The sequence below is a fragment of the Lissotriton vulgaris genome, chromosome 8, assembly GCF_964263255.1.
Source record: "Lissotriton vulgaris chromosome 8, aLisVul1.2, whole genome shotgun sequence".
In the NCBI taxonomy this organism is placed as follows: Eukaryota; Metazoa; Chordata; class Amphibia; order Caudata; family Salamandridae; genus Lissotriton; species Lissotriton vulgaris.
The window spans coordinates 643,100,094-643,120,680 of NC_141696.1; the positions used below are offsets into that span (position 1 = coordinate 643,100,094).

A 20,587-nucleotide genomic window follows, 5' to 3' on the forward strand; every position below is an offset into this window, starting at 1 on the left:
CTGCTAAATAGTCGTAGTATGTTTTGCATCTCTAAACAACAGGAATTGTTTTTTGTAAATGTGTCTGTTTAATTGTTTCTCCAAAACCGAAAAGCCGCGTCCACCCCCGTTCTTGTGAACATTTTAACCTTATAATGTATAAATTGTTTGCTTTCTGCTTATAGCTATATTCCTACATGTTTTTAATTGTGATACTGTATGTTTTTTTAATTAATTGTTATCATTGTGATTATCTTGTAACTCTGAAATAAACACACAAATGTTATATTTTTCTAAAAACAATTTTTCTGTTTTTTCTAATTTCGACCAAAGACTTGTAATATTTGAGCCTTATAGATATTATGGTATTTGATAGCTTTTTTATAATGGTTGGCCTATGTCTAGCTGAATAAGTTGTGCAGGGCGCTTGGTAATACATTATTGTGCGATTGGTATTGCTAAAAAGCAAGATTCTGGACACCTTCTAGTATAACTCTAACCACCTTTGAGGGTTACTAGCGGGACCTCCTTGTTTCTCCGCATTTCTCCCCTGTCCCAGATTTGACAGATAAGGGGGCCTCCTTTACTTTCTTCAATTTATACCCAGCTAGTTAGCTGAGGAGGCGTGTTCAAGGTACATATACCTCAAATAATACTTACACTTTTTCCTTTCCACCATCACACTCTCTAACAGCCCCTAAAAATCTAGCAGTAGGAACTATGGAGGGTATAAAGGTACTTAGTTACACGGAAGATCATTTTAATAAGATCATTAATGGCCCCCCTGTAAAAAATATTTCCACCGTCCGCCTTGATAAGTCAGATGAGGAACAGTGGCGGGCTTTATGGAATTTAAAAAAGAAGGTAGTCAGAGCTGAGCTACATGCGGAATTTCTATTAGAATACTGCAAGAAAGGAGTGATTCCCAAAGGTCTTCAGGTGGTAAATGAACCGGGCATTTTTATAAACAACAGAAAATTCATAGAGAATTGGACACTGGTAGCAAATCGCTGCAGTCGCGATTGGATCCTCCTTATTATAGAGACTGCCCACGAGGTATTAGTGGTGGAACGCAAAGAAATAGAAGACCTAGAAGCTCAATTAAATAACAGTACAGCACTTCTAGAAGCAAAACAAAAATTAGAAGAAATAGAGAAGGATATCTCTGGGTACACTGATTATTTAGTGAATAAGAAGAGCAATAAATTACGCAAAGACATTGCAAACTATAACCCCGAATATGTCTACCCATACCTACAAAAGGACTTTTATGAGAGAAGCAAAGAGAACTATCCACAGCGCAGACCCTGGCAGAACCAACCCCGTACTTTCCAAAAGAGAAAAGTAAGGTTCTTTGATACCTCTTACACGAGTTCCGAATCTGAGGGAGAACAACAGAATGATAGTAGGAACACGAAGGATAGAGACACACCGAACACTTCAAATTCCAATAGTCTTCCTTTTTTGGAACAGCACCAACAAAACCAGGGTCCCCCGAAAGGGAGAGGCAGAGGACGAGGGAATTACAATACGACACCCCAATTCCTACGACGTCCAAACACACACAGCCAGAAACATTGGGACTAGCCAGCCATAACAAAGCACCCATTATCAATCTTTCAAAACACACACTCACCAATCAACAAATCACACTGTTAGAAAAAGGCTTAGGATATGCAGTCTCTTCCAACATTGATAGATATTCTCTGGAAAGAGACCTCCAAAGTTTCTTTAGGAAAATCAGGCTAGCAGTCTTCTTTGAGGGAAAAGAAAGGTACCTCAGTCAAAACAAGTCAGGACTTAAGAACAGGTCCGTTTGGACTCCTAGTATCAATATGATCCCGAAAGATATAGAAGCCTTCGAGCGTAGCGTAGACAAGAGCATAGATGACCTATTGAAGCACAAGCATTGGATCAACCATAACCTGAGTAAAGAGGAGGCATTAGCATTACAGACATTACAGAACAACATTGAACTGACCATTAAACCGGCAGACAAGGGGGGTGGCATCGTGGTGATGGACACCCCCGACTATAACAATAGAATGCTTAGCCTACTACAGAACAAGGAACATTACAAGATAGCAAATATGGATGAATGGATATCTCTCAAACTATCCATCTCTACCCTTCTGAAACAAGCTAGAGATGACGACATAATCTGTGAAGAGGAATACTCTTTCCTCAACAACCAGGACCCCATTATCCCAGCCCTCTATGGACTCCCTAAAGTTCACAAGGACATTTTGAACCCCCCAATGAGGCCCATTGTATCAAGCATTGGGTCTCTCACAGAACCACTCAGCAAATATGCAGATGTTTTCCTACAACCCCTCGTCACCACCCAAAAGGCATACATCAAGGACACCTCTGACATCATTAAGAAAATAGAAGGTCTAGAATTCAACCCTAACTCTCAGTTCCTTGTCACGTTAGACATAGAAGCACTTTATACCAACATACCACAGAATGTGACAATAGAAGTGATTACATCCATGCTTAACAACGAAGATAGAGACCATACGGCCCATGAACTGTTCATTATAGACTGCATTTCTTTGGTACTGAAAAATTATTTGTTTCTATTCAACAAACAACTATTCAGACAGACCAAGGGGACCAGCATGGGGGCCACCTCTGCCCCTAGTCTGGCCTGTTTGTATGTATCAAATTTCGAAGAACATCATATCAATAACACAGTATCACCGTTTTACGAAAACATTTCGATGTGGTTTCGTTACACAGACGACGTCTTCTTTATCTGGACAGGCCCTATAGATACATTAAGAGAGTTCATCACATGGCTAAACCTCGGTGATATAAATCTGAAGTTCACGTCTCACATCGATGACAACCGTTGTGAATTCCTTGACCTCATTATCAAACACACGAATGGCATCTTAAACGTAGAACTTTTTACAAAACCGACTGATAGAAACACCATGTTACACCATAAAAGTAACCACCCTCCTAGCCAAGTAAACAACATTCCATTTGGTCAATTTCTGAGACTAAAGAGAAATTGTACCACATCCCAGGACTTTGAAAAACACGCTAGTGTTCTGAAAACCAAATTTCTAGAACGTGGTTATCCGAAACGGCTAATAAGACAATCCTACAAGCGTGCCAAATACTACAATCGAGAGAACCTATTCCTGCCCAAAGAGAATAAAGAGACTACCCCACAGCCTATTGCCTTTGTTACCAACTACAATGTAATAAGTAACAAACTAAAAAACATTATAAACAGAAATTGGCATCTAATCACTGATAAACAGCATAATAATTTGCCCAAACCAAGGTTCTCCTACCGGAGGAATCGTACAATCCGAAACAGTTTAGTACACACGTACAGAGAAATCAAATCAGTTAGTCAGCCTTGTATCGATAGCGCACCCTTACCAACGGGCACATTCCCGTGCTCAGGGTGTAGTAACTGTAAAGACATTATTCGAGGAAATACCATCACTATAAAAGATGTTGTACTTAAACCAACCAGCTTCATGAACTGTCGTACCAGAAGTGTAATCTATCTGATCAGTTGCCCCTGTAATCTCATGTATATTGAGGAAACCTCCAGAGAGGTCCGGACACGACTCAATGAACACAGGTCAGCCCTACGTACCAACAAGATAGGGGCCCCTCTAACTGATCACTGGAAAGCAGCCAAACACGAGATTAGTGACCTTCGCTGGTGCTGCTTAGAGCATGTAAGCCTTAGCGCAAGAGGTGGCAATCTGACACAAAAAAGAAAAAGACGCGAACAATTTTATATGTCCAAATGTAACAGTGTTCGCATCGGATTGAACAGCAGAGAAGACTGGGAAAAGATAGTTTAGGTATGAATAGTGAGACACAGGCAGTAATTCGGATGCGATAAGATATGGCATTCATATCGATAGTATTATTTATGAAATATAATTATTTCTATTCACTTATTTATCCAAACGCGATAAAATGCTTGCACTGGATATAATGATGCTAACACCTGTTTATCCATCTCACCGCCCCTTACTCGCAAGATAATCAGAATTTGCTCCCGCTCTCATATTATCACTACTCTGATAGGCGTGTGCCGCCATCGGCGCATAGTATGCCTAATTTATTAATATACACTATTATTCATGCATCTCTTAAGTTTGACATCATTGAGCGTGTCCCATACAGTTCGTATGCATACAACCAAACTGCCAAATAGCCTGCAGTGAGACGAGCATTATATAGAGAACGCTTTACTTCCAATCCCCTGTGGTAAAACCACACACACGCTCAATTTCACCTACACATCATAATGTAGCCTAGGACACATATGACATTCTTGATAAATGATCTTTAATTATTACAAAGAGGCCACAAATTATATTTACCATCAGGAATATATATAAATGGATGGAAGCCGACTGTTTACATGTGCGGCGCGCTACACGGGCCTGTAGGTAAAGAAACCAAACAGACATGTGACCTCCAGATAGCCTATCAACGAGCGGATGGCGTTCATCCAATCAACAGACTCGGGCCATAAAAAGGCCACAAACCGCTTCTACCCCGTAGATCTAATCATCACAGAATCCACGAAACGCCGCCGGAGTAGGAGCAGGGAGGCCGAATTTCAATTTTAAGGTAAGCTGAACGCGACCGGTTCTGTCCCCATATCATCCGCATTTGCGCAGAACAGTTCCCCGTTTTTGGAACACGCTAGCCATAAGCTCGGCCTTGCTCCCTATAACCTTAAGCCCCTTAAGCAACTTAATCGTTGTCAGGCATCCAACAATTCAGGACGTTTAAAGTAATGCAAATGAACATCACCGGTAACGTTCCCAAGATCTAAATGTTGTTGCTAAAGCAAGCACTGAATGACGCGTATATATCACCATGCCGTACTCCCAAAAATGCAACCGGGATACTCGTGGTGTGGCACATAGATTAAATCCACACATAACATCTCCGAAATATTCTATGTCACTGACTCCACAATAGGGGATATAACTAAATTCATGCTGCGATATACACGTTTAAAAACGAGAATTTCATTCTCTGTAGACTTATCATGACTACCATATTGAGGGTCATATATATATCGATTTCTAAGCACGGAAATGTTTTTAAACCGCATGCATATTACTGCTGACAACAGTACATAAATTAGGTGAAAGTATGTAGAACATATTAGGCACTCAAGGGCCAATAGAAAGGGCAAATTTAGCACAGTAGCACGTATATGCTACGCATAGTCATTGTGCACATATAATTACATCATGGTATATATATGATATATGAGGGTAAAGTAGAACAACCTAGCTAAGAGGAATATCTCTCCCATGAATTCCCTCTCTCTATCAACAGTGTCAGGAAAATGAATGCCGCCTTCAACACAAGCCAATTGAAAAAGCTCATGTAATATTGAATTGCCAGTGATTCAAATCTGGGTAAGTGCGATTGACTGAACCCCCTGAGATATTTGGGAATCACCCCTTGAAAAACAATATGGTAATTTATCTCTACTTATCTACAGTCAAACAGAAAACCAATATCGGTGGCTCCTACTACCGGGGCGTGATCCTGTCCATTGAAAGCATAAGGTAGATATAGTGTGTACAAACTTTCTGCCTACCACTCTTAAACGCCTAGCAAATTAAATGAGCCAGTGCATTAATGATGGCTCTATTGTCATTCACCTACAGGCATAATAACTGCCCAAGGTATATCTGAATCCATGAAAAAGATGCAGTACAGCTAAGACCTGGAAATTACATTTGGGCGGCTGTTCCTCGATGATTTATCTGGAAGATAACTTTTCAACTCAGGTAACCAATACCATTGTTATTAATCACCTATTAGGTGACAACATAGTGCTAATATCTCCCTGTAAACATATGCTAGTATTTGTCAATGGTGTCCATTACAGAAGCTGGTATGTTTTGACAATACCAATAATATTACCAACAACTAGGTCTTGATTAGTGCCAACTGCTAAATAGTCGTAGTATGTTTTGCATCTCTAAACAACAGGAATTGTTTTTTGTAAATGTGTCTGTTTCATAAACAATCTGCAAGCACAAAAAAGTAACTGTGTGTTTCCTTTTAGAACTTGGTCCTGAAGAAGGTTTTAATTGTTTCTCCAAAACCGAAACGCCGCGTCGACCCCTGTTCTTGTGAACATTTTAACCTTATAATGTATACATTGCTTGCTTTCTGCTTATAGCTATATTCCTACATGTTTTTAATTGTGATACTGTATGTTTTTTTAATTAATTGTTATCATTGTGATTATCTTGTAACTCTGAAATAAACACACAAATGTTATATTTTTCTAAAAACAATTTTCCTGTTTTTTCTAATTTCGACCAAAGACTTGTAATATTTGAAGCTTATAGATATTATGGTATTTGATAGCTTTTTTATAATGGTTGGCCTATGTCTAGCTGAATAAGTTGTGCAGGGCGCTTGGAAAATAAATTATTGTGCGATTGGTATTGCTAAAAAGCAAGATTCTGGACACCTTCTAGTATAACTCTAACCACCTTTGAGGGTTACTAGCGGGACCTCCTTGTTTCTCCGCATTTCTCCCCTGTCCCAGATTTGACAGATAAGGGGGCCTCCTTTACTTTCTTCCATTAAATAAACATTGACAATGGACTTAGTTCAACAACATAGAAAACGTACACGTAGTTGAGGCTTGTTGGTAGAAGTGGTAAATATGAGTGCCATCTTTGAATGGATAAAATAACATCACATTTCTATATGTAGTAACCATATGAAGATGCATTTACAAAGACTCAAGTATGTCCAGCAAAACATAGATAGGCAGAAGAAATACTGGTAAGTATAGTCCTAACTCTATCTGTAAAAGCGTGTAAATCAAGACACTCCAAGCAGTCCCCCTGGGGTACATTTCGTAGTGCTGCACAATGTCTGACTTAACAGCAATCTGTCTAAGGTCTAGTGCCTATTTGTGAAGAGATGATTTACAAAAAGGGGGTGGTGATGAGTTGTTGATGAGTGTCAGAGTTAAACAGACCACTCTTACCCAGTCCAAAGATCAGGGCTTGATCCATCACCGTTATTTATCTCACTGCCCCATCCCAGCTCAGAACCTGGCTATATGCAAATCAGTCTGTCCCTGGCCCAGTGCATCATGGGAACAGGGCAGACTAAACTACCAAGCCAATTCTTCACCAGAAAGGAGACAAGCTACCGGGGACCGGTTTCTGGCATTTCAGCCTTCTTCGGCCCGGCTTGCTTGAATCCTGATGGAGCAGTGAGAAAGGGACTCATGTCTGAGTATACCCTGCCACACCTATAGTGGCCAAAAACGATTTACAAAAATGACCCTTGCTCATTGCACCATCAGGATTCAAGCAAACCGGGCCGAAGACGGCTGTAATGCCAGAAACCGGTCCCCGGGAGCTTGTTTCCTTCCCAGTGTAAGAATTGGCTTTTGTAGTTTGGTTTGCCCTGTTCCCATCATGCACTGGGACAGGAACAGACTAATTTGCATACAGCCAGGTTCTGAAACTGGGATGGTGCAGTGAGCTAACAAACGGTGTTGGATCTAGCCCTGATCTCTTGACTGGGTGAGAGCTTTCTGCTTAATTCAGAGATTCTGTCCCTCACCACCCCTTGTTGTAAATATTTTTGTCCACCCTAAGCGTGGAAGGGTATTCTCAGATGTGAGACCCTTGCTCATTGCACCATCAGGATTCAAGCAAACCGGGCCGAAGACGGCTGTAATGCCAGAAACCGGTCCCCGGGAGCTTGTTTCCTTCCCAGTGTAAGAATTGGCTTTTGTAGTTTGGTTTGCCCTGTTCCAATCATGCACTGGGACAGGAACAGACTAATTTGCATACAGCCAGGTTCTGAAACTGGGATGGTGCAGTGAGCTAAAAAACGGTGTTGGATCTAGCCCTGATCTCTTGACTGGGTGAGAGCTTTCTGCTTAATTCAGAGACTCTGTCCCTCACCACCCCTTGTTGTAAATATTTGTGAAGAGATAGCATGCATTTAATTGCTGTAGCGGTAGGCATATATCTCACAGGACTAGTGCCATTGTGTAAAAACTGAACATGCCGAATTATAGAACCACAACAGGAATAAGCAGAAATACTTTTCTACTGGTTTTCATGAGGTCTAGTGCCTATGATATATAAAAACAGAAGTACAATGTCTAACATTCTGTCATTTGTATCCAACCAAGTCCCAACATCCGTGTGATTGTTTATACAAGCAAATAACCCCAAGAGATTTAATTTCTAAGGGTAGTAAAAGAAGAACCAAACAGTGAAAAGTGGATTCCTTATCTTAACATGGTGAAGTGACTTCATTTGCCGAAGAAAAGGGTAGGGAAGATGTGAAGTGAATAGAGAAAGTTGTGTCTCCCTTCCTTTCCTCCTGAAAAACATATACAAATAATTAAAATATGCATTAAAACTGGAATCAAAAACTAGATAAGACATGCTAGTTTCATATGGACTGCAACGAACACACAATATATTACTAGTTCACATCTATTACATATATTGTACATGCATAAATTCAATGACAACAATTTAAATTGCTATTCTTCATAGAGATGAGTTGCCAGTTCCTCATCAAAATTGTGGCCCCCCGGGAATCTACTTTCTAGCTCCATAATCCACTTGGATTCTTTTTTCCTAAGTGCTAGGAGACGGTTACCACCTCTTTTGCCCATATTAACCTGTTCCACTGCATAGTATCTCAATAAAGAAGTATTGGATTGGTGGAACTCCTCAAAATGTCTGGCTACTGGGTAATGGGTGTCACAATTGGTGATAGCCCTGAGATGTTCCTGTACACGCTTTTTTGCCATACATACTGTACTGCCCACATACCTCATTTTGCATGGGCATTCTGGGATGTATACAACAAAGCTGGTGTTACATGTGAGAAATTGCTTGATCTTACGTTTAGTGGTTGTCCCGGGTATGTCTATCTCTTTCACCATGTAGCTTGATTTACAAGCTTGGCAGTGGCCGCAAGGGTAAAACCCTTTAAGTCCCTGTATGTGTTGTCTCTTGTCTGAAATGTCGCCTTTGACCAAGATATCCCTAAGATTTCTCCCTCTCCTGTAAGTGATTTGGGGTCTTTTTTTCATTTCTGGGCCTATGACCTGGTCAGACTGGCTTCCTCACAAAACCAGCGAGAAGGAAGCAGTAGATTGAAACGGACTGCAAAAAGCACTTAGACATCAACTTACTCAAGGCCATACGCAGATATGGACGAGGTAGGAGAAAGGAGACGCAAGGCAGCGTCACTATTTGCCAGGGCTCCTGGCTCCGGGCAAAAGTGGACCACATACCATAACACTTGAAAAACCTACAAATGATCCCCTCAATGAACAGTTGAAGAAATATGAAAAACCTAAAAAACAAGAAACCTCTAAATGGTGGGAGGCGACATCACTGCAAGACTATGTAGACAAAGCGATGATACCAAGAGGTCTTAGAATCTACATAAACACCATCACATGAATCACTGAACCCCAACATGTTGGAGGAATGGTCACAAAATTCTGCAAGTAGTTCAAAAAAGATGTTGTGCATATTAATTAAATATGCTTGGGAGGATCGAGAGGTAATCCTACAACAACTTAAAGAATTGGATGAGGTATTCCTGAAAAGTACTGAACAGGAAACAATAAAAAAATTCAAAGATGAACTGAAGGGCAGATTAAAGAAACATGAGGAAGACATCAAATACCGCAAACAAAGAAAATTACACCGTGATTGCGGTGATTATGATAGTGGACGCATCTTGACATACAGTCCAAAATATGATTATCTGTATAACCAACAAGATGCCACAAATAATGGGCAAAATCCCATTAACATGACTAATGACCAACCAGGAGCAATCGCTACAAGTGGTCCAGATACAGATACGTCACAACTATCCTCAAGCACAATCCCCATAGTTGATACTACTAAGAAACCGAATTTTTTACAGGAATTCCGCGTCCTAAGAACACGACGCAAAAAAGAAACGGAAATGTTATATCAACCGCCTCCCAAACAGAATCCAACACGAGGACGCCCAAGGAGAAGAGCAAGAGGCAGGGGAGAGCACGACAGAGACGACTCAAGCTCCAGCAGAGGAGAAGACAAAAACAGCAAAAAACCAATGGGAACCAAACGTGGGGGTTACAGAAAAAGAAAATAAATATGGATGAACAAACGGTAAATAAAACCATAATCAACTTATCATCAAGAACATTAAGTTTTGAAGAAAAACAAACCCTATGCTTAGGACTCACTTTTTGTCCCACTGAACTATTCAATTATGCTGACACAAGGGTAGACATCTTTAAATTTATCAGGAAACTGAAACTTTCCAAATGGCATTCACTACTGAAGAAGAAACCAGGGACTAACCCAGAAACATCTGAAAGTATCCCCGAACTTACAGTAGGGGACACAGACATGCTGCAAACGTTTTTTTCCTTAGGGGACATTTCATCTAGTATTGAACCAACCCAACATCTAGTGGGAGTAAGAGAAGTACGCACAGACAGAGCTGCTAATACTCCCTTTAAGCCTAAATATGTGTTTTTCCCTACCCTCCCCCACGATTCTATAGATACTTTTCACGAAGTTGTGACAAAAGAACTTATGCACTTAAAACACACTCGCTCTTATGCGAGAAAAGGCGAGATGAACTTAACCAAGAAAGAGATGGATTTCATTTTTTCCCTTGCAGATGATAAAAATGTCATTCTACGACCATCAGACAAAGGTGGCAATATTGAATTGTGGGGCAGAGATCTTTACATAAAAGAAGCCTTACATCAATTGGATGGGGGACAATTTTACTGTAAAAGCAATATGAATGACTACAACATGAGCACATAGAAACATGGGAACAACTCACTGAATGGCAAAATGAAGGGTTATTGTCTTGGCAGGAATTTCGTTTCCTGAAGAAAGATTACCCCAAACTTCCTATCTTTTACCTTCTTCCCAAGGTTCACAAGAACTCACGTGAACCTCCGGGAAGACCCATTATCTCTAGCATTGGTAGTGTAAACTTGTCTAAATATGTCGACCACTTTCTCAGGGTTTATGTTAGCCAACTACCTTCCTATACTAAAGACACCACTGATTTTTTAAACAAACTTTAAACTATTCAGTGGGTTGAGGGCCTCCTACTTATCACCATGGATGTGAGTGCCCTCTATACTATCATAGACCACACCCAAGGCCTAGAAGCCAGCTACCATTACCTAAAAAAGTGGGAAATAGGCTATCAGGAACACACTAACATGTTAATACAGATGATGAAATTGTGTCTCAAAAATAATATATTTATGTTTGATGAGGCAATTTACAAACAAACCCGTGGCGCGGCCACGGTGTTTGCCAGTGGCCCGGTAGCAGTGGGCAGACTGGTCAACGCTTGGAGAGCTTGCTATTATTCCACGCATCTCGCCCCGCTGATTGCGAGCGGAGGCGCTATTTCGCTGCTCATTGTACTTTTAAAATTGTCACTAACCTTCTAAAATTATGAAGGTGCTGATGTGATTTTTGCTCTTAGGGGTGAGCTGCCGGCTGGGGCTGATCGTGTTTGCGGGCTCCCAGCGGCAGCGGGTGCCATCTTAGCTTGGGCTGAATTCACTATCCCAGCCCTGCCACTCCCCCACCGCTCCGCCCCTATTTAGGAGCGTGTTCCCCTCTCCCTTCGTGTTTGCCAGTGGCCAGGTGGCAGTGGGCAGACTGGTCAACGCTTGGAGAGCTTGCTATTATTCCACGCATCTTGCTCCGCTGATTGCGAGCGGAGGCGCTATTTCGCTGCTCATTGTACTTTTAAAATTGTCACTAACCATTTAAAATTATGCAGGTGCTGATGTGATTTTTGCTCTTAGGGGTGAGCTGCCGGCTGGGGCTGATCGTGTTTGCGGGCTCCCAGCGGCAGCGGGCGCCATCTTAGCTTGGGCTGAATTCACTATCCCCGCCCTGCCACTCCCCCGCCGCTCCGCCCCTATTTAAACGGGCGGTATGAGGCAGCGCAGCGGACGAGCGCAGCGGGCGCGACGAAGGCACGCCTGAGTTAAGCCCGTCTGCGCCCGTCCGCGGCCAGCCGGGGCTAGGGGCACGAGACGCTGCCCGTCTAACCATGTATTCACCCTCTTTGCTTTGCTCGTATTGGTCCCCAGGCACTATTGATCCCTCAACAACTACCCATTTGACGCATCTTGGTTTGTTCATCCCCCCTCCTCAATTACCCCCTAGGATTGTATCTCACCTTGCCACGCCGCCCACTATGTTCCCCCTTGCCCCCGTTACCTTCTGTCCCCCTTGCTCCAGTATTTAGCACTTCGCCCACACTCCTAAACACCAGGTCTGCGGTCAATCACCAATACGAACTATTCGACTACATCGACTCCCACGAACCAGATCTCCTATTTCTGACAGAGACCTGGTTCAAGGCCGACTCCCTGCCCAATGTGCTAGCCGCATATTCCGCCATTCGGGCGGATCGCCTAGAAGACAAACGGGGCGGAGGAGTGGCCCTAATAGCTCGTACTGACTTCAGTTTCCAAATTCTTCCTTCCCCTCCTATTCCTGACGTAGACTACCTTGTAGCCCCTTCGACCTCTCACCAGGCTCCCCTCACTTTTGTTCTAATTTATCGCCCCCCCAACCAACTCCTTCCTTCCTCTCAAGCATCCAGACCCTCCTGGCTACCCTGGTGATTAACAATTCATCAGTACTAGTCCTAGGGGACCTCAACTTTTGGCCCAATGACCCTGACGAGAGCCCCCAATCCAAAGAGTTCACCAACCTCATGATTAGTTTGAATTTTTCTTCACTTGTTCACAGTCCCACTCACACACATGGTCGCACGTTAGACCAAATCTGGGCACTGAATGTCCCGTCCACATCCCCTATAATATCCCCCTGTTCTTGGTCTGACCACTCCATCATCACTTTCTCTCTTGCTTTAGCTCCTACGGCCAAACCACAGCTCCCCAAGAACACCTGGGTTAGGAAATGGGGCAAAACCGACATGCCTTCTCTCTGCTCGACCTTGGCCAAAACCAGCCCTGACCTTTCAGGCCTTGCAGCTACTTCCCAGCTGACTGCCATTAACAACTGGCTGACCCTGGCAGGTGACGAATTCGCTCCTCTAAGGCGACTTACAGTCAAGCGGGCCCATGCAGCCAACCGCTGGTTTACCCCAGACTTAAAAGTAAAGAAATTAGCTGCAAGGAGAGCCGAGCGAGCCAGGAGAAGAACTTACAGCTCCGAGCTAAAGACTACCTATCTGTCTGCTTTACAAACCTACAAAAAGGGCATCCTTGAGGCTAAAACCGAGTTTTATACGAACAGGATACTGGCAGCAGAGTCCCACTCGAAGGAAATTTTCTCTACTGTCCACGAACTGGCATCATCTAGCAGAACCACGGCCACCATTCCCCCCTCCCAGTCCCTCTGCGACTCACTCAACGAGTTTTTCATTGATAAAGTTGTTAAAATCAAACTTAACATTCCCCCGCCCTCCCCTACATTTGTCAATCCCTCCCCACCCCCAACGGCCCTCAAACTGACCACCTTCCCGCTGTTAACCAACGACACACTTCCCCCACTGCTCTGTCGGGTTAAATCAGGTTCCCCCCTGGATTTCGCCCCTGCTCATATCCTTAGGAAAATCTATCTGGCTTGCCCGAATCCGCCCCTGACCCTTCTCAATGACTCGCTCGCACACGGCACTGTCCCCAGCTCTCATAAATCGGCGGTTGTCATTCCTATCATAAAAAAACCTGACGCCGACCCATCTTCTCCCTCCAACTACCGTCCCATTTCCCTCCTGCCCAAAAATCCTCAAAACTCATGTCACGACCACTCTGAGCACTCACGTAGAGGCAAATCACTGCATCTCTCCCTGTCAAGCCGGCTTCCGTCCCCTGCACTCTACGGAGAAGGTGGTGATTTCAGTAATGGACACGCTGCGTGAAGGTATTGACATCAACCTTCCACAAGCCCTGATACTCCTGGACTTGTCCGCCGCTTTTGACACGGTGGACCACTCCATCCTCCTCAACCGTGTCAGGGCCGCGGGCATAGAGGGCTTGGCCTTCTCGTGGCTCAAGTCCTTCCTAGCTGGGAGAGCTCAAGCGGTCCATTTGGCTGGCTTCGCCTCGGCCTCCCGCAAGGTAGAGTGCGGGGTCCCCCAGGGATCGTCACTTTCCCCTCTTTTGTTTAACTTATACATTTACCCCCTCATTTTTATGTTACAGCAGCTGGAGGTCACGGTGTTTAATTACGCCGATGACCTCCAGCTAATCTTTAACCTTTCCCACTCACCTTCATCTGCCCTGAATGTCCAGACAGTCATGAAGCTCATTCAGGACTGGATGAACTGCAACCACCTCAAACTCAACCCGGACAAGACCGAGTTGGTCTTGACCGGAGGTGGTTGCAGTCCGTGGTCCCCCTCCTTCTGGCCCCCGTCCCTTGGTGTCCCTCCACTCCCGGTACCTAAAGTTAAAACTCTTAGGATTTTTTTAAACCCACAACTCTCTGTCCATTCACAAGTTGGTTCAGTGGTTTCCTCTTGTTTTTTTTCCCTTAGAATCATTAGGAAAGTTTCTCGTTTATTTTCCCCTTCTGCTTTAAAAATTATTGTGCTGGCCATGGTACTATCCCGCATTGATTATGGCAACATAATCTATAATGGGGCCCCTGCCTAAGCGATCCACCGCCTGCAGCTGGTACAGAACCAGGCCTGATTCATGGCCTACCTAAATACCATCGGGCCACTCCATTGCTTAAAGCACTGCACTGGCTGCCGGTAAAAGAGCGCGCCCTTTTCAAACTTGGCTGCCTCACTTTCCAGGCAAGGTCGGGCACCGCCCCCGAGTTCATATGCTCTGCTATCAAGCCTTATCTTCCAGGCAGAGAGCTTCGCTCCTCTCACATGGCCCTTCTAGCCACTCCCCGGTTCAAAAAACAGAGGCCGGGTGGAGCAAAGTTCGCTGTCCTTGCTCCAGCTTTCTGGAACTCCCTTCCTGTTGCCCTTCGAATATCTCTCTCTTACCCACAGTTCCGGAAGGACCTTAAAACCTTCCTATTTGCGCAAGCCTACACTGCCTAAACCTCTCCCAGCTGCTGTCGCCCACTGCATTACACATAGCGCCATGAAACAGCTGGGTAAAAGTGCGCTGAATAAATGTTTTTAAATTCAAATTCTGCATTCGCGCCGAGTTTCGCGAACCTGTTTGTAGGTAAATGGGAAGAAGAGCTGACAAATGATGAGAGACTCAGAGAAGATTTTTCTAAAGTGCAAAATTGGATCAGATATATAGATGATCTGTTTGTAGTATGGCGTGGTACAAGAGAAGAAGCAGAAAATGTAATTGACAAACTGAACAGGAATACGTATAATATACAACTAACCTACACGATAAGTGAGGATCGAGTTGAATTCCTGGATACCGAAGTTAATATTGACAATGGTAAGCTGACATCCAGCTTACACAGAAAAGAAACGGCTGGGAACAGCCTTCTCCACGCGCTTAGCGCGCACCCAGACCCCTCAAATGGAGTATCCCCTATGGGGAACTACTCAGAGCCAAGAGAAATTGCAGCGATGATAAAGACTTCGAGCTAGAACAAGAAGTGATGATGTCCAGATTTCGGGAAAGAGGCTATCCGGAATGGGTGCTAGAAAAAGCCATGAGAAAAGCAGCAGAAGTAGAAAGATCTAAAACTCTTAAACCTAAATCCTTTACTGACAGTGAGAACAACACAACCAGACTGATAACTACTTTTCATCATAAATCAGACAAAGTCCGCAAAATGTTAGCAGACAACTGGAACATACTCCAGTCTGACCAGGTCATAGGCCCAGAAATGAAAAAAGACCCCAAATCACTTACAGGAGAGGGAGAAATCTTAGGGATATCTTGGTCAAAGGCGACATTTCAGACAACAAGAGACAACACATACAGGGACTTAAAGGGTTTTACCCTTGCGGCCACTGCCGAGCTTGTAAATCAAGCTACATGGTGAAAGAGATAGACATACCCGGGCAAACCACTAAACGTAAGATCAAGCAATTTCTCACATGTAACACCAGCTTTGTTGTATACATCCTGGAATGCCCATGCAAAATGAGGTATGTGGGCAGTACAGTATGCATGGCAAAAAAGCGTGTACAGGAACATCTCAGGGCTATCACCAATTGTGACACCCATTACCCAGTAGCCAGATATTTTGAGGAGTTCCACCAATCCAATACTTCTTTATTGAGATGCTATGCAGTGGAACAGGTTAATATGGGCAAAAGAGGTGGTAACCGTCTCCTAGCACTTAGGAAAAAAGAATCCAAGTGGATTATGGAGCTAGAAAGTAGATTCCCGGGGGGCCACAATTTTGATGAGGAACTGGCAACTCATCTCTATAAAGAATAGCAATTTAAATTGTTGTCATTGAATTTATGCATGTACAATATATGTAATAGATGTGATCTAGTAATATATTGTGTGTTTGTTGCAGTCCAAATGAAACTAGCATGTCTTATCTAGTTTTTGATTCCAGTTTTAATGCATATTTTAATTATTTGTATATGTTTTTCAGGAGGAAAGGAAGGGAGACACAACTTTCTCTATTCACTTCACATCTTCCCTACCCTTTTCTTCAGCGAATGAAGTCACTTCACCATGTTAAGATAAGGAATCCACTTTTCACTGTTTGGTTCTTCTTTTACGACCCTTAGAAATTAAATCTCTTGGGGTTATTTGCTTGTATAAACAATCACACGGATGTTGGGACTTGGTTGGATACAAATGACAGAATGTTAGACATTGTACTTCTGTTTTTATATATCATAGGCACTAGACCTCATGAAAACCAGTAGAAAAGTATTTCTGCTTATTCCTGTTGTGGTTCTATAATTCGGCATGTTCAGTTTTTACACAATGGCACTAGTCCTGTAAGATATATGCCTACCGCTACAGCAATTAAATGCATGCAATCTCTTCATAAATAGGCATTAGAACTTAGACAGATTGTTGTTAAATCAGACATCGTGCAGCACTACGAAATGTACCCCAGGGGGACTGCTTGGAGTGTCTTGATTTACACGCTTTTACAGATAGAGTTAGGAATATACTTACCAGTATTTCTTCTGCCTATCTATGTTTTGCTGGACATACTCGAGTCTTTGTAAATGCATCTTCATATGGTTTCTACATATAGAAATGTGATGTTATTTTATCCATTCAAAGATGGCACTCATATTTACCACTTCTACCAACAAGCCTCAACTACGTGTACGTTTTCTATGTTGTTGAACTAAGTCCATTGTCAATGTTTATTTAATACAAGCATCTTTGTTTTGCTGGTTAACGTGTGATCAAGACACACTTAGTGTCGAAAACGCGTAACGTTTGTGTGAGGAATAAAACGCTTTGAGCAGACATATGGCCGAGTGCGCGTTTGCTTACATGCAACCTTTGGATTGACATATATATATACACAAGGCGATGTACGCAAAAATTTGGCCGCATATGTTTCCGTGCTTCTTGACTTACATGATTTAAATCAGGCAACCAATTCTCAACCAATGGGTCCTGACATTGACCTCAGCACACAAAAAAGATTGGAAAAAATCAATGTGGCACAAAAAGGTGCGGGTATAACCCCCTTTAAAGGTAAATCAGACTTTGTGCCACTTATGAGTAGAGACACAATTGACGTATTTCAGGACTGCATCATTGCTGAAATCAAAGAATTGTACAAGAAAACCAACAGGCACAAGAGGACTAAGTTCAATCAAAAATGGGCCAATTACCACCAACTTATAAAAAAGTTAAATACCAACTGCGATATCATAGTGAAAACGGCAATTAAAGGAGGTAATATTGTAATCTGGCCGAAAGTAGATTACACCAAAGAAGCACAAAGACAGCTACAAGACAATGCTTGTTATGTCAAATCGAATAACAAAGAATATATGAAGGCCAATGAAAATTTAAACAAGCTCCTACAAAAATGGCGTAGGGAAGGCCTCATTTCCAATGACGAATACAAATTCATGCATAATGAATTTCCAGTCGTGCCGGTCTTCTATTTGATACCTAAAGTCCATAAAGGCATTACTCCCACACCCGGAAGACCAATCATCTCCGCTATCAACAGCAGCGGAGAAAAAGTTGGTCAATATATTGATTTCTTCCTCCAAAGCTTGGTGAGTAGTCTACCCAGTTTTGTAAGATACACTTGTGACTTTTTGAAGAAAATAGAGGACTTGGAATGGCAGGAGGATATGCTTTTAATAACTTTGGACGTTGAACAACTCTATACCAGCATATCCCATTCTTGTGGCTTAAATGCAGCAGCCCATTTTCTTGGTCAAAGGCCAATTGAATTTTATGAACACAATAAGGTGATTCTAAGTCTAATAGAATGGTGTTTGTATAATAATTATTTTGCATTTGGAAAAGAGATATGGAGACAATTCAGGGGTGTGGCGATGGGAGCCTGCTTCTCCCACAGCTACGCGTGTTTACACGGGGGCTGGTGGGAGGAGCAGGTTCTTAATGTAACACATCAGGTATGGGTAAAAGAAAAAATTGTTAAATTTTTGCGCTATATAGATGATATCTTTATAGTATGGCAAGGTGATGAAAAAGAAGCGTGTTTGTTTATTGATGAAATTAATGACAACGCTCTCAACTTAAAATTTACATCACATATTAGTACCAAACAGGTGGAATTTTTGGATGTCACAATCTATATGGATGACAACAAAAGAGTGCAGACTACCCTTCACAGAAAAACCACCGCGGGCAACACAACCCTACATGCCTCTAGCCTCCACCAACAGCACACCATTAACAGTATACCTTTTGGTGAAATCTTAAGATTAAAAAGAATATGCAGCTCCCAGTCAGACTTTGAAAAATGTGTTAAGGAATTGAAAATTCGATTAAAAGCTCGAGGCTACTCTGACCGTATGTTTGACCAGGCTTTGGCTAAAACACAAACAAGAACAAGAGCTAGCCTATTTCCAGACAACACAATCAGCAATCCTGTAGTAGAAACCATGGAAGACATTACCACCACAAGTTGTCCCAGATTCATTACTGCCTTTAGCAATCAAGAAACTAAAATTAGACAGATTATTAATCGCAACTGGTCAACGGTGCTAACAGATAATGTACTTGGATGTATGCTTCCAAATAAACCACTAGTGACTTTTAAGAGAGCACAAAGTATGGGAGCAATATTAGATCAAAGTAGTCCAGAACTTAAACAAAAAACTAGTTGGCTAGAACCTGCAGCGGGGTTTAGGAAATGCTCCAATTGTAGAGCTTGTCAATTTGGAGTGAATAAAACTCATTACAATACCCCATTTAAGTCTGCTGAAATTCCCATTGTAGGCAACCATACCTGCAAAACGGAATATGCAGTTTATGTCCTGACGTGCACCTGTGGCCTTAATTATATAGGCAGTACAAAACAACAGGTGCACGTCAGGATCCTGCAGCATATCAGGGCTATTCTACACTCCGACCCAGCTTATCCGGTTGCTCGCCATTTTCAAAGCACACACAACAAGGATATAAATTGCCTAACCTATTATGTAGTAGCATCAGTCCCTAAACTTAGGCGAGGTGGCAACAGAGAGCTTAAACTCAGACAGTTGGAATCTAAAATGCTCCTCGAATATGACAGTAAATGGCCGAATGGGATTAACAACACAGAGGATTTACGCAACTTTCTGTAAATATATTCATGCAATGACAGCCCCGACACTTAACAGCATAACATCCACTTTAGTCATGTCATCAGTGATGTCATTTGAGATGTCATCAGTGATGTCATCAGTGATGTCATTTGAGATGTCATCAGTGATGTCATCAGTGATGTCACTGACCATGTCATGAATGATGTAATATGTGACATCATCAGCAGTGGATTGCGGGTGCGCAATATATAGTTAGTGCAACTAACTATATATGGAATTTCAATGGTTTTGTGTGAGTAAAATAAGGTTTTGTAAATGCTAATTCCTAACTATATATGGTCTATAACCCATGGTTTTTTCAGTGAATATATATATATATATTCACTGAAAAAACCATAGGTTTCAGCCACGTTATAGTTAGGAATTAGCATTTAAAAAACCTTGCAAATTCACTGGAAAAAACCATAGGTTTCATACACGGTATAGTTAGGAATTAGCATATTAAAAACCTTTGAAATTCACTGAAAAAACCATAGGTTTCATACCAGCTGGTCATTTTACTCATACAAAACCTTTGAAATTCCCCCGTTATAGTTAGGTCAGCTAACTATAACTTGCGCGCCCGCAATGCACTGCTGATGACGTCACATATTACATCACTCATGACATGGTCAGTGACAGCACTCATGACATCACTGATGACATCACTGATGACATCATCCTTGTGAAAGAGTGGCAGACCTCCTCTCACTCTAATATAACCTTTGATACACACATTAAAAATAGAAACAAAAATGTTCAAGAAAATGGAGATACCAATACAAGTTACTACAACCTATTCCAACATCTTCTTCCACATCCACTCATTCACCAACAGTTCTATGGGCCAGATGTAGGTGGC

At 42.4% G+C, this 20,587-nt stretch overlaps 1 protein-coding gene and 1 pseudogene across 2 annotated transcripts in view; one reads left to right on the forward strand and one right to left on the reverse strand.

Moving 5' to 3' along the window:
* The window catches only part of TASL (TLR adaptor interacting with endolysosomal SLC15A4), an 863,480-nt gene that overhangs the window by 546,738 nt on the left and 296,155 nt on the right, over window positions 1-20,587 (reverse strand). The window lies entirely within an intron of this gene.
* LOC147697839 (uncharacterized) lies at window positions 9,212-10,155 on the forward strand (annotated as a pseudogene).